At 31.9% G+C, this 13544-nt stretch overlaps 3 pseudogenes; 1 reads left to right on the top strand and 2 right to left on the bottom strand.

Moving 5' to 3' along the window:
* Positions 1-2786: 2786 nt before the first annotated feature.
* Positions 2787-3662, top strand: LOC107002156 (annotated as a pseudogene).
* An 803-nt stretch (positions 3663-4465) lies between these two features.
* LOC107001310 lies at positions 4466-6942 on the bottom strand (annotated as a pseudogene).
* A 404-nt stretch (positions 6943-7346) lies between these two features.
* LOC114073924 lies at positions 7347-10385 on the bottom strand (annotated as a pseudogene).
* Positions 10386-13544: the final 3159 nt, after the last annotated feature.

Raw genomic sequence — 13544 nt, 5'->3', positions numbered from 1 at the left:
CAAATTTAATTCACGTCTTAGCATTTGTGTAATACAGCTTCAATTAAGGTTTAGTTCACTTGTTAGCATATGTATAATACAACTTCAATTCAGGTTTAATTCACTTGTGAAAAATTTAAAGGTTAGTGTTCAGTAAGCTTTGTTCATTTAGGGTGCTTGCATTGTAATCTGCTATTTTTGTTGGCCTCGTTTGCATTAACTGTGGTCTCAAAGGTTTAATTTCTTCCTATTGTGTGGAAGCCTTTGTTTGTTGATTTATGTTGAGATTTCATTAGATTTTAGTTCATGTGAGTGTTCGATTTTTACTTTTCTTCTCTAATCAGAGATCAACCCACTCTCTTCAGAGTGGTGCTCTTCTAATAGTTAGTTTAATTGAAAATGTTATTTATCAATGTTCATTTTTATTTAATTTGTGGTTTATCTATTGGATGCAGTATCAGGTTTTAGTTCACTTGTTAGTATTTGTGTAATAAATCTTTAATTCAGGTTTAATTCACTTGTTAGCATTTGTATAATACAACTTTAGTTCAAGTTTAGTTCACTTGTTAGCATTTGTGTAATACAGCTTTAGTTCAGGATTAATTAGGGTTTAATTCACTTGTTCGTATTTGTGTAACATATTTTTAATTCATATTTAATTTCCTTGTTAGCATTTGTCTAATACGACTTTAGTTCAAGTTTAGTTTACTTGTTAGCATTTGTATAATATAGATTTATTCAAGTTTAATTCATGTTTAATTCACTTGTAGAAATTTTAAAGGTTAGTGTTGAGTACGCTCTGTTCATTGAGGGTTTTTGCACTGCAATCTGCGGTTCTTTTTGGCCTCCTTTGCACTTAACTATTCCTTTTGTCGGTGCTTGCAACTATGGTCTTAAAGGTTTACATTCTTCTTTTTGTGTGGAAGCTTTTGTTTGTTAATTTATGTTAAGTGGTGCTCTTCTAGAAGTTTTTTTAACTAATACTTTTATTTTTTCAATGGTCATTTTTATTAAATTTCTGACTTATTTATATGCAAGCCATAATGACAATAGATACAAATTTAATCACCAGTTAGCATTTGTGTAATAAAACTTTAATTTAGGTTTAATTCAGTGTTAGCAAAGTATTTCTCTTCTAGCAGATTAGTCTATATGTCTCTCTCTAGTCTTTTAATTTCAGTAATACACTTTTTAATAATGTGCAGAAAAAATATGACTAATCTAGTTGTGATGCTTTACTTCAATGGACGATGGGATCCTAGCAACAAATAAATTAATTACTTGGCAGATGGTGTGTTGATACACACAGAGTCAACGTTAGCCACCCTCGTTTCTGTAATTGCTACTCAATTGTCAATAGACACATCAACAAGTAAAGTTGAAATCAAATATAAAATTCATGAAAGGTCTCCTCCAATTCAAATTCATAATGATATGGGGGTAAAGTTATATCTTGAAACCAAAAAGGAACATCGAGATATGTCAAGATACCCTTTATGTGTCACAACAATTAAACCATTCAACATGGAGACTAATCCTGCACTTATTCCACTTTTGTGTTTAGACACTTCAGGAGATATGAGGGTTATACACAATTCATACTTCTCTAATACATTTAATGGTATTGATGAAACAATAGGGTTAATTGGATTCAGATCATGTGAGGAAGTTGATGAGCTAGAAGAATTAGCACCAGACATCATTGTTAATCCCAATCACTGTTTATTTGAGAAAGATCAGGTGTATAAGAATAAAAATGTCCTCAACAGTGCACTAAAAAGACATTCCATTCTTAATAATTTTCAATTCAAGATAACAAAATCAAACTCGATCAGGTAAGACCTAAATTCAAGTCACTTTAAATTATTAATATTTTTCTACAGCTATTCGATATAGTGCCTAGGAGAAACTGCATTTAGAGTTTACGAGCTTCAAGCTTGAACAAATATGAAATGTCCAAGATTAGAGAAATTGAAAGTGAACACACATGTTTGTTGCTACATAATTCATTATCGGAAAGTCTAGCAACTAAAAGTGTTGTTGGGAGTATTATTGTGGGTAAATGTGTTGAACCAGATGTTATTTACACACCAAAAGGCATACAATGTGACATGTAACTGAATATGGTGTGCGACTCACATATATGCAAGCTTGGAGAGCTAAAGAAACAACTCTTGAATTAATCAGGGGTGATCCAATTCAATCATATGCAAATTTGCCAAGCTACTTTCAGATACTAGAGGAAACTTACCCTGGTTCTCATATAAGATTGCACAAATCACAGGATGATAGTTTTTTATATGCGTTTGTAACTTTGTTCACCTCAATAAAAGGATGGGAATATTGTAGACCAATTGTAGTTGTTGATGGAACTTACTTAGAAGTACCATACAAAGGGACACTACTAACCGCTAATACCTTAGATGCAGCAGGTCAGACTTTTGAATATGACACTAGTGTTTTTTATATTGAAATTTTGAACTATGTACTAAAAGTGAATTATAATTGCAATAAAAATGTATTAAAATTGTCTTAAACAAGTTGTACATGGTGCAGGGAGTATACTGCCACTTGCTTATGTGATTCAGAGAATGATTCAGCTTGGAGGTGGTTTTTTGAGCAATTCAGAGATGCAATTGGTCAAAGACCAGAGATGTGTATCATTTTCGATAGTCATGCAAGCATTATTAAGGCAATTTAAACAGTTTATGATGAAGTACCTCATTTTGCGTCTATGTGGCACTTACTGCAAAACATAATGAAAAACTTCAAGAAGTCAACAAAGGGTCAATGAGCTATTCTACTCTATGGAAAAAACATACACCATGACAGAATTTAATCAATGTATGACAATAGTTGAGAAGATAGATAAGAGGATCAAATATTACTTGTTGAACATTGGATGCAACAAATGGTCGTGTGTGCATGCTGAAGTAAAAACTTGGATGATGACATCAAATATAGAAGAATCAGTCAATTCACGAACAAGACATGCCAAAGTTCTCACAGTCTTGCAACTCTTGGAATTCAGGAGACAACTTGTACAGAAATGGAATAACAATAACATATCAAAGGGGACATTTTAAGGTTTTCACCTTTGAAAAAAGTATGTAAATATATTGCAGCGCAGTAAAACTGCAGCAGAGAAATTAAAGTTATGCGTGATCTGTTTGCTAGTATTTTTTCTTCGGATTAATATCTAACATCTTTCTTGATTATATTTTTTTCCTTTTCATAGGTTGTAGAGACAAATAAATATGTGTATATCGTATTTGATGATATTACAGAATTCACAGTATGTCTTCACCAACGTACATGCACATATGGTAGATTTCAATTGGATGAGTTACCATGTCTACATGCTTTGGCCGTTTTAACAATAAAACACACTGGTTATGAGAAATATTGCTCGGATTACTATACAAAAAAAATTATTGCTGACATATCAATTTCAAATGGATCCCCTGCTAAATGAAAGTACATGGAACACACCAACCCATGTTCTTTAAGATGTTGTACTTCCACCTCATGGAAAGAGTCCTCCGAGAAGGCCAAAAAATAAAAGGCATACTCAACTGAGAGAAGATGGATTCAAGAAGGCGAAAATTACATGCCACAATTGTGGACAATACGATTACAACAGCAATACTTGAAAAAATGCTAGGCCTTATGATCAAGAATAAAAAATAATATTTGTTTTAGCAATTTGTTTTAGAAGCTCATTGGCTCTACGAATTTGTATCATGTTTGGTTATATGGTTTATATTCTTATTTACACAATCTCGTGTTATTCAGTTTAGTAGAATGCTTTCTTAGTTGTGCAATCTCATGTTATTCAGTTTGCTGGAATGTTTCTATGTGTATACTTACATTTGATATGATATAGTTGACATGATATAGTTTACTGGAATCTTGTTTTTTTATTTTTTATTTACTTTTTGCTGTAAAATTTTATTTGAATCTATGAGTTTATTCTGATAAGCATGTGCAAGTGTTGCCTTATTGTTCATGATCTTGAAGATCAGTGACTTGAGCTTATTGATGGTGCCCCTTGCTAGTGTGTTACCACATCAACTTTTTCTCTTTCATTCTCAACTAAAAGATTGTCACTATGTTGTAGCTTATGTTTAGACCATTGGTACTTTTCACTAAGAAAGTAGCTATACTTTTTTCATCTATATTGTATTGTTACTATTACCTTCTAAGACTCAGTATGCTTTTAATCCAACAGAAGTGAAATCACAGAGAAAGTTGTACCTACTAATGTAGATCGTACAAACTTAAAATCCTGAAACAATTACCATGACAACCTCGATAAGGACATAAAGAAGGAAGAACCTCAAATAGAGACTTACATATAAACAATACCCTATAATACCAAGACTTAACAAAAAGACCAATATAGTTTTTCATAGCCATAGTAACTACAAACTTTTTTACATCATGTAGTTTTCATAGTCATACTAGCTAATATAACTATATTTCTTTATCTATTTGGTCTTTCGTCTTCACTTTGAAGGTCACTCACTTGCTTCCTTCTTGTATATTCCCATAATATAGCTCCAAATCTTTTTCGAAGAATGTCTGCCTTTACTTGTTTATATAGAATATGTTGGCCATTACTTACAAACTCCGCAAATGCAGCAACGAAAACTCCACGATCCCTACAAAATTCAATATAAAATTGTTATTAAAATATCAATTTAATTAATAAAAAAATACCTATTTGATAATACTTATAGCGAATCCTTTTGTTGTCTGGGAACACCTTTAGTTAGCAAATGAAACTCAATTTTCTCGAACTCATTTATCTCACTGTATTTTAATTTGGTGTTGCCTTCAATTCCGCACGCTTATCATAGAACTTGACCAAGCTTAAATAATATGGTAAAACAACTGAAAGCATCTCAACAATATTTTTTACCTCTAAATTCACCCCACCCCTAGCCGGAAATAAATCATACACCTTAGAAGACCTTTGCCCAATATCAAACAACACAAAAATCCAGTGATGGTTCTCTTTAATGTTTAGTGGAATAAGAATATTATCCACTTTATTCCACGAGGTTCTTGCCAAAAAACGACATCAACATATATACCGGGCAATATCATCAAAATCTTTTAATTTAAAGTACTTCTTATCCCCATGAGCATCATCATGTTTAAAGGAAGAATTAGTAATCTTTGTCTTGAAAAAACAATCAGTCGTCGTAAATCGAACATTACTGTTGGTTTCATATGTTCCTTTCTTCTTAGGTAATAGAAAATGACATCAATATGCTGCAATAAAAAAATAGAATTGAAATGTAAGAAGAATCAGTCTCAACAAACAAACATTCAATTAACCAGAAAAGAATACGTTGAGTACACAAATCATGTCCATAAACTAGGGGAAAATATTTTTGGCATATTATCAGAAGGTCTTAGTCTAAAACCTAACCACTTCAAAAGCTACATAATGTGCCAAAGAACAAGGGATGGCATGCCATTACTACCCGACATGCCCACAGTCATAGCTAACTATTGGTACTCGTAAGCATACTGATCATGTTTTCCTTACGTTTATCCTTCAAACTGATTTTGTAACAGATCCTATCAAATGACAAGTTTTTAAGTTCAACTCATAGAGTTTTAGCAAATAAGGTAGCATAATCAAGAATTTCATTGATATTTTTTTAAGTGGAGTTTCTACACCTCCAAAGATGTTTCAAGACTCGTAGAAGGGCAAGTGTTCTGAATTGGAAATATTAACATCCAACTAAACTTTATACAACTAACCTCATCACACCATTGTTGACCAGAATGTGTCAATTTAAAAAATTACAGTCTTTCATCTACCATACAGACACCCAATTCAAATGCTGGACTGATAACATTAAGAGAATCTGTATAAAGTATTTTTTCCCCTATCAAAACAGAACGAAAATTAAAACATAAATACTCAAAATTGAGACAGCAACAACTAAAAAAGAGGCAACTACGAAACAAAAGAAGAGGTACATAGTGTTCCATAGGTTGAATTAAGCTTATATATGTTATGAATTAGGTAAGTTACTCAATATGAAAAATTATCCGAAAAACATCAAAATCAATTACCTCTTTTTTGTACCCGTATAAAACCACTTAGTGAATGAATCGATCAAATCATATTCATTATCTCCTCTGCTTTCATATGAAAAAGGATGTTTTATCTCAAAAACCTGATGTGTAACACATAAAGTTCCTCCAGATTCAAAATGTTATGTGAAGGGAGATGTTATTAACTTTCCTGGATTTTTTTTCTGCCACGTTTCTTCGGTGACTCTTTGTTTTTCTTTTGATCAACAGGGGCTCTTTTTTTAGATAAGATTCTTCAGTCCTATTGATCTGAGAAAGATCTTCATCAAGAAAAATAAAGTAATCAAGTGTATGAAAAGGTTTTTGACAATCCTCTATTGCATCTGCATATAATAGACATATTGATTAATTTACAATCAACAGATGCAACACTTATTTGTGTTGGCTTTGTTCACTACATTACCATCAGGTTGCGCCCAAACTGTATACACATCAGCTGCCTCTTGGACTGTAAGCAAAATAAATATTTTAATAATGTTATTGAAATAAAACCAAAGAAGCTTACTTGAAGTTAAGAAGATTAATACCATTTATATCATCAACAACCTCTGACGGAACTTCTCAATAGCAATTCCTGCAACATCTTCATCTGTACATAACAAGAACATTCAAAATAACAAAGTTGAATTAAAATATATGAAATATGTAATATATTTGTATAAAACCCTCCATTACCTATTTTACTTGATACTCTTTCAAAAATTTCAATATCAACAAATCTAACTGAAGCTTAAGCACTTGAGATTCTTTATTTAGATTTGATCTCATAACATGAGTATTGTTCCCTCTTGATTCATTTACTGAGGCATTAAAACAGGGAGAAAATGTTGTATATGCAATTAACATATTATAAGAAAAACATATTAAAATTGACTGGAAAATAAAATATAGAATTCCTATCACTTTTACATAAATTGGAAGAAGTTACTAGACTGTATATTAAAATTATACTATAACTATAACAAAAATGTACTGAAAATATAAACGAACCTCCATTAAAATCTAATCCACCCGAAAATGTCTCGCCACCCTGCTTCTTAGATGGTTCCCTGACTTCTCGGATAACAGAGCTGCTACCATCACTCTTAGCAATCAGCAAAGAAATATCCTCCAATAATTGACTTTTTTTAATTCACCACAAATTTATTGATTTGATTGAATCCTAAAACAATCTTCTCTTCAAGCGCTTTGATATTTACATTCACCTAATATATATTAAACCATAACACAAATATTAAAATATAAATGTTTTAAAATAAAAAGCCTAAAGTCGAGTTTGTGTATAATTTTACAAGCTCTTTTCTCAATTCTATGACTTCATTGGTCAAAATGTCTAGACCATGACTTGATCCTTTAGGCTCCAATTTCAAAATTTTCAGCATGATAATCACGAGGTTCAGGAAGCCTGAATTTGGATTCTTCATCTTCACTAGCCACTATGTTCTCAAACTGAAAAACCAAATACACAAAATAAAAGTAGCTATAGTAAATTAAATTGAAATAAACAATGTAAATGAATTAACTTTGTACAAATATCTTATTTTTTGTAGGGATGAAGGGACATTTCTCAATATATTTTTGCCATGGACTTTTGGCAATTGTCTTCCAATTCAAGATTCATGGAATTGAGTCAGCATCCCGAATAGCTATATCTTCATAAACCTTTGAACAATACTCAAATATCCAAATTTGAAGAGCAAGAGACAATGCACCAATTATATAGTATTTATGGGTTGACTTAAGATCATGTCTCAAAGAATTAGACAAGTTTTTGTAGACATCTAGACCCCACGGATATGAATTGAATTTCCACTTTCCACAAGGTAAAAATCTCTATTACTAATTTGCTATTTTTTGTCCTCATATGAAAATAAAAAATCATCAATGAAGTATAAACAGCCAATGAAACAGCCGAGTCATCATCTATGAATTTTTTAGCTAAAAACAATGCACGTAGATGACTCCTCAAACTAAATCTATGATTGGGAACATTGATAGAACTGCCATCACTAACACAATTTAAGCCCGGTACTATACCAAATTCTCTAAGACCAAAAAACAACTTCTTGTTATTTATTTCAATAGAAAACACATCATCCGGTGTGTGTTTTAACTCTCTATTAATAAGACAATGAATAAGTTGTAGTTGTGTGCTTTATTTTGGAAGGTCAAGAAAGTACCCAAAACATGTGTTCCTACACAATTCAAGTTGTTTATCAGATAAAGATAGTTTAATTTGTTCAATGACACTATGATTAGCGTAAGATGACCACCTACTCGGAATATACACAACATCCGGATGTTTGCAGAATTTACGATCGTGCATATGCATTAAACATGAATTAATAATGTGTTACTACATACTAAAGATGAATTAAAGATGAATTTCAAATACTATGTGTCAAATAAAGGTAGTAATTAGTTGAATAAAAGATGAATTGAAGTTGAATTACAACAATGACCACTTCTGGTTCCAAATCCAGAAACAACTTATAAACTTCAACACAAACAGCCTAAACAATGATCTAGTTAAAGGGTTATCATATAGTATTAATGTAATTGGAAGTATCACACAATTGTATAGTACAATCATATTTTCCAACTATCACAGGAAAGCATGACTAACTTGCAGTATTAACATTGTACAAATTACACATTACATCAAAATAAAAACCAACAAACATAGGGGCAATGCATATTATGCTTCCCAGGAAGGTTGTCCAAAAAACATTTACACACTTGAAAACAAGCTTACGTGACCTTCAACGTCAATAACCTTCAATAATTGACTTCAACTAATATCGTGTTCATGCCCCTCGAAAAGTTTAAAGGAAAGTAAGGTAGTGAGAGGGGATCATGTTTTATCTTGAGTTTGTTATCCTGAATGAATTGCAACACCAGCACATCATACATTCACAAGCCAACTCACCTCTCTAAGAGCTATTCACAAAGTTGATCAGAAAGATTACAGAAATGCAGTTGTAAGACAAATCAATTTGACACCAGAAAGAAAATCTACAATAAACAGGTTAATGGTCAAATCTAATTATTAAATTAGAATCTTATTGAGAAGGAATTACAATTAAAACAACACTAGTAAGGCAATAACAAACTAACATGACAATTGTTCTGTAACGTGGAATTGGACTGATCTCCAGAGATACCTTTCATATCTTGATTTGTTTCTTTCCTATTTTTTATTTTGGGGAGGTTTGGGATGGGGGGATATGCTACAAAATACAAGGTAAGAAAGTAGAAATTTCGTAATAGCTAAGAGTTGAAACATAATGAGCATGTCTAGCTACACTGAAAGGACTACTTCTTTAACACAATGCTCTTGACTGTGCTTGTGTTCCACATTTGTTGGTGGATTCTCATATATTCAATGATCATGAAACAATTGAGAAATAGAGGGCAAGTTGGGGAGGACATAAGATCTGGTAAGCATCTTATTATTATTTTGAATTTACAGTACACTATATTGTTGAATTTGTGCTGATATAAAGGTCACCCAATCAGCTATAATCTCATGGTGCATTGTTGAGGAACTTTAGTAGTTAACCAAATATGAGCCTGATATATAAACTCCTAATATATTCAATATACACTAGGACACTCAAATCCCAATCTAGTTAAGGTCAGCACTCAGAATCCTACCTGCTCTATTCACTTCCTGCCATATTAAAGTTTAATTAAAGATGAATTCCACATACTACATGTCAAAAACAAGGCAGTAATAAACATACAATCATTGCGTAACAACAAATAACTAAGAAAAATACATAAACATAGATTCAAATACTACTAGAACATACCAGATATCTACTCTCTGGTAGAATGACATTTTTTGGGTAAACGATTTCGTGTTTGTCCATCCTTCACTGGCTTTTTCTTCTCCGATACATCTTTGTCTTTCAATTTTTTTGACTGAAATTGAGGAGGTAATTCCTCAATATCGTCATCACTGTCCACGAGTTTCTTCGACGTAGATTCCAAATCAACACATATTTTTTTCAATTTCTTCACTGTTCTAACCTCTTTAACTCATTTTTTACCTTTCTTCTGCTTCTTGTTATGCTCCTCATTGTTCTTCTCCTCCTTGTTCTGCTCATCGACATTTGTGAGATTTCCAAACAAAAACTTGGACCGTCATTAACTTCATCCATGGAAGTAGGAGACGAAACTTGACGCTTCTTTCGACTTGTTCTATAAACTTTCGGATTTGAACTATCAACATCCCTAACTAGCCGCGGACTTCTTCTAGGAGATTTTACTTTACTTTCTTCCATTAGAATTTGTGCAGAAAAAATGAAGAAGAAAGAACAAGAAACCCTAATTTTTTGGGACAGACGAGGAGAAAGAAAACAGAGAGAGAGAGAGAGAGGATATGAGCGAATACGTTTTTATTTAGTTTAAAAATTGTATAAAAAAGGAATAAATGTGTTTTAAATTTTTTTAAGTTAATATAACTAAAATTTGACAAAAATGGTAGTAAATTAAAAGTACAGTTAAAATTGGTAATTATAAAATAAAAGGCCTTTGTTTATGTTATTTTTTCATGTTTAATTTATCTTTTGAATGGGATATCCAATTGTTGTGCAGTCTTTATATAAATAGAACCCTAAAATTATAATAGCTAATTTGTAATTCATATGCAGTTCCTATCTGACGGGAAGAAAACAATGGATATTTTGTTTGAATTTATTTTATTGTGAATTGGACTATGGATTTCACTTTTAAAATTTATGAATATAAAATATCAGATCAGGCTCTTTGGATTTTTGGATATCAAAAAATCCTAAATATTATATCTTAACTCAATCTTATCTATTGTCATGTCTATTTGTGGGACCAAAAAAATAACTAATGCTTTAAATAAATGTAAAAGTTTTATAAAATGACATTTTTAGTTAATATTTCTAATTATAGCAGTAGAATAAAACTTTCAAGTTGTAACAATAAAAACTTTCGGATTGTAAGATTTTATTAAAAAAAAGAAGAGTTTTTAAAAGTAATTAAAAAAAATCAGTTTTGAAAAAAATAAAAAAGGATAAAACTCAAATTTGAAAAAAAAGAAGATAAAAAACGGATAAAGGTGCATTAATTAATTTTGAATTTATTGATGATAATTGTTAATTGACATAAACATAGGAAATTCAAACAAATTAGGAATATTTATTTTACTTATTTCGCTTAAATTGGTTAACATTAATTAAAAAATTAGTTTTTATTCATTTTGTTCAAACGTTATCCTTCCTCTGTTTTTTTTAAGAATTTAGCGTCTTTAACGAGTAGATCCAAACTTTTTTGGTTAAATAATCTTCATTATGTTGTAATGGATGACTTCTTATCTATATTAACTAAACATGGTGATAGATGACATCCTTCTGGTTAATATTCTTTATGATTAATTATTTATATTTGTATATTACTGAAACGTAAAAAAGTGAAACAATAAATGATAGTTTTTTGTTTTTTTTATATATACTAGATTTAAGTTGTGATGTTTTCTGTATGAACATTATTTTGTTCATAAATAAGTAATAATTTTTTTGAAACTGAAGTTAATGTTGATACGATTATGGTTGTTATTTTTTTTGTGTTAATATACCGTTTATACCATGAATTTGTGCGATATTGGACTACTATCATAATGATTTGAGTATAAGTATATGTAATATTAGTAGTATTAGCGTTAAAAAGTTGTGAAATTTGTGACAAAAAATGTTTGAAATGTGTTTAATGGTATGAAATGTGTTCAATGGTATGAAGTGATAAATGTGTGTCACGCCCCAAGCCTACACCATGACGTTGCCGGCACCCAATGACCATTGCTTGTCTTGAGCGAACCCTTCGCCTGACTTACTTAACTCTGCGGAAGACTTCACTCAAGAAATAACTTTAAAATAGTATTTAGCCAAAATGACAACTCAAATCTTATAGTTTACAAGTGAATGAAAAATCTAAAGAAACTAACACTATCGGTCTATGAAGCCTCTAAAATAAAGACGGATGTTGGGACAGGACACCCAATCATCCTAACAGCTGAAAACTAGAAGAAACAACTTGAATAATAAAGATATCCTCCCGAATGAAGAGAGACTCAGCAACTGACTCTGAGCTGCTTACTGGATCAAAGGTACGCCGAATGCTCATCCTAGTTACTTAGTGTCAGCATCATGATACGATGTAGGTCAACAGGCATCAGTACATTGAATGTAAGAGTATGCAAGTTGAAATGTTAAACAAAAACTTAAGCTTGAAAAGGAGTAAGAAGTAATACTTACCTTAGCTCTGCTAAACTCATGAATAAATAACTCATTATAACTAACTCATTTCATTATATAGCAGTTAAAGACATGTTAATATAAAAAAAGGCTATTTAAAACATAGTTTCAACTATGTATATGCAAATATACAATTGACTCTAAGATTTATTTTAAAATACAAAATAATATGATGTAAACTCATAATCATAATAAAGGACATCATGATTCCTCTCAAAACTTTTTGAGAACTATGCAACTACTGTTGTGGGAGTTTCTCTAACCGAAAATCATCACTTAATAGCTATAGTGATGATACAACGTTTAACCTTACACTTCCAAGGACCATCCTAAACTTGTCAGAGTATAGGACCTGAACTTTCTAATAGATACACTAGTAAACTGTGAAAATTATTCATCTAAAAGACCCTTTTTGTAAGACCCCAAAAATGACTTAGGTGAAGCTAGAGCCTAAAATGTTTTTCGTGATGGTCTAAGGCCTAAAATGGTATATAATATGTGTTTGAGGCAGTGTTTAAGAGTTTAGGTGCATTGGAAGTCAAACATCAAGGAACAACCAAGACGTTCGACAACTAAGTGACCTATGTGCCTCATATGTGGTTTTATGTGTTTATGTTTGATTAATGAGGTTATAAGGTTCTTAAATGAGTTATTAGAGTGTATATAGGAAGTGTGTCAAGTTTCATGAAGTTTTGAAGTCAAACGTCCAAGAATGTCCATGACGTTCGAAAGGATTGCCTTGAAATGACCTTGTGTGTCTATGTATGTTTCGTCGAATTTTACGTGTTTGTTTTCGATGAAACTCATGTGGTAGGTACTAAAATCGCATGAGAGTATATTTTGGTTTGAAACTTCTGGGTACGAATCTAAGTAGGACCCACAAGGGGCCCTAAAGGAGTACCCCAACTTGGAGCTTAACACTGCAAGGCAGTGCCAAATGACGACCCAAACGATGGCCAGTCGACCAGGCGACGGCCCGTCGATGGGTGGCATCGATGGATCCTGAAAGATTGAGCGTTGAGGAGTAGCAGGAGCAAACCAAGAGACCCCATCAACGGGGTGTGGTCTCACCCACAGACCGTTGATGGTAGGCCGTCGATGGTGTTGTGAAGTCGCCTGCCAGCTTTTCTGTTAAGGACTTGGGATTTTTGGGAAATTCAC

The sequence above is a fragment of the Solanum pennellii genome, chromosome 10, assembly GCF_001406875.1.
Source record: "Solanum pennellii chromosome 10, SPENNV200".
Lineage (NCBI taxonomy): Eukaryota > Viridiplantae > Streptophyta > Magnoliopsida > Solanales > Solanaceae > Solanum > Solanum pennellii.
Note: the sequence above shows the minus strand (reverse complement) of the source record. Positions and strands in the feature narration are given on the sequence as shown.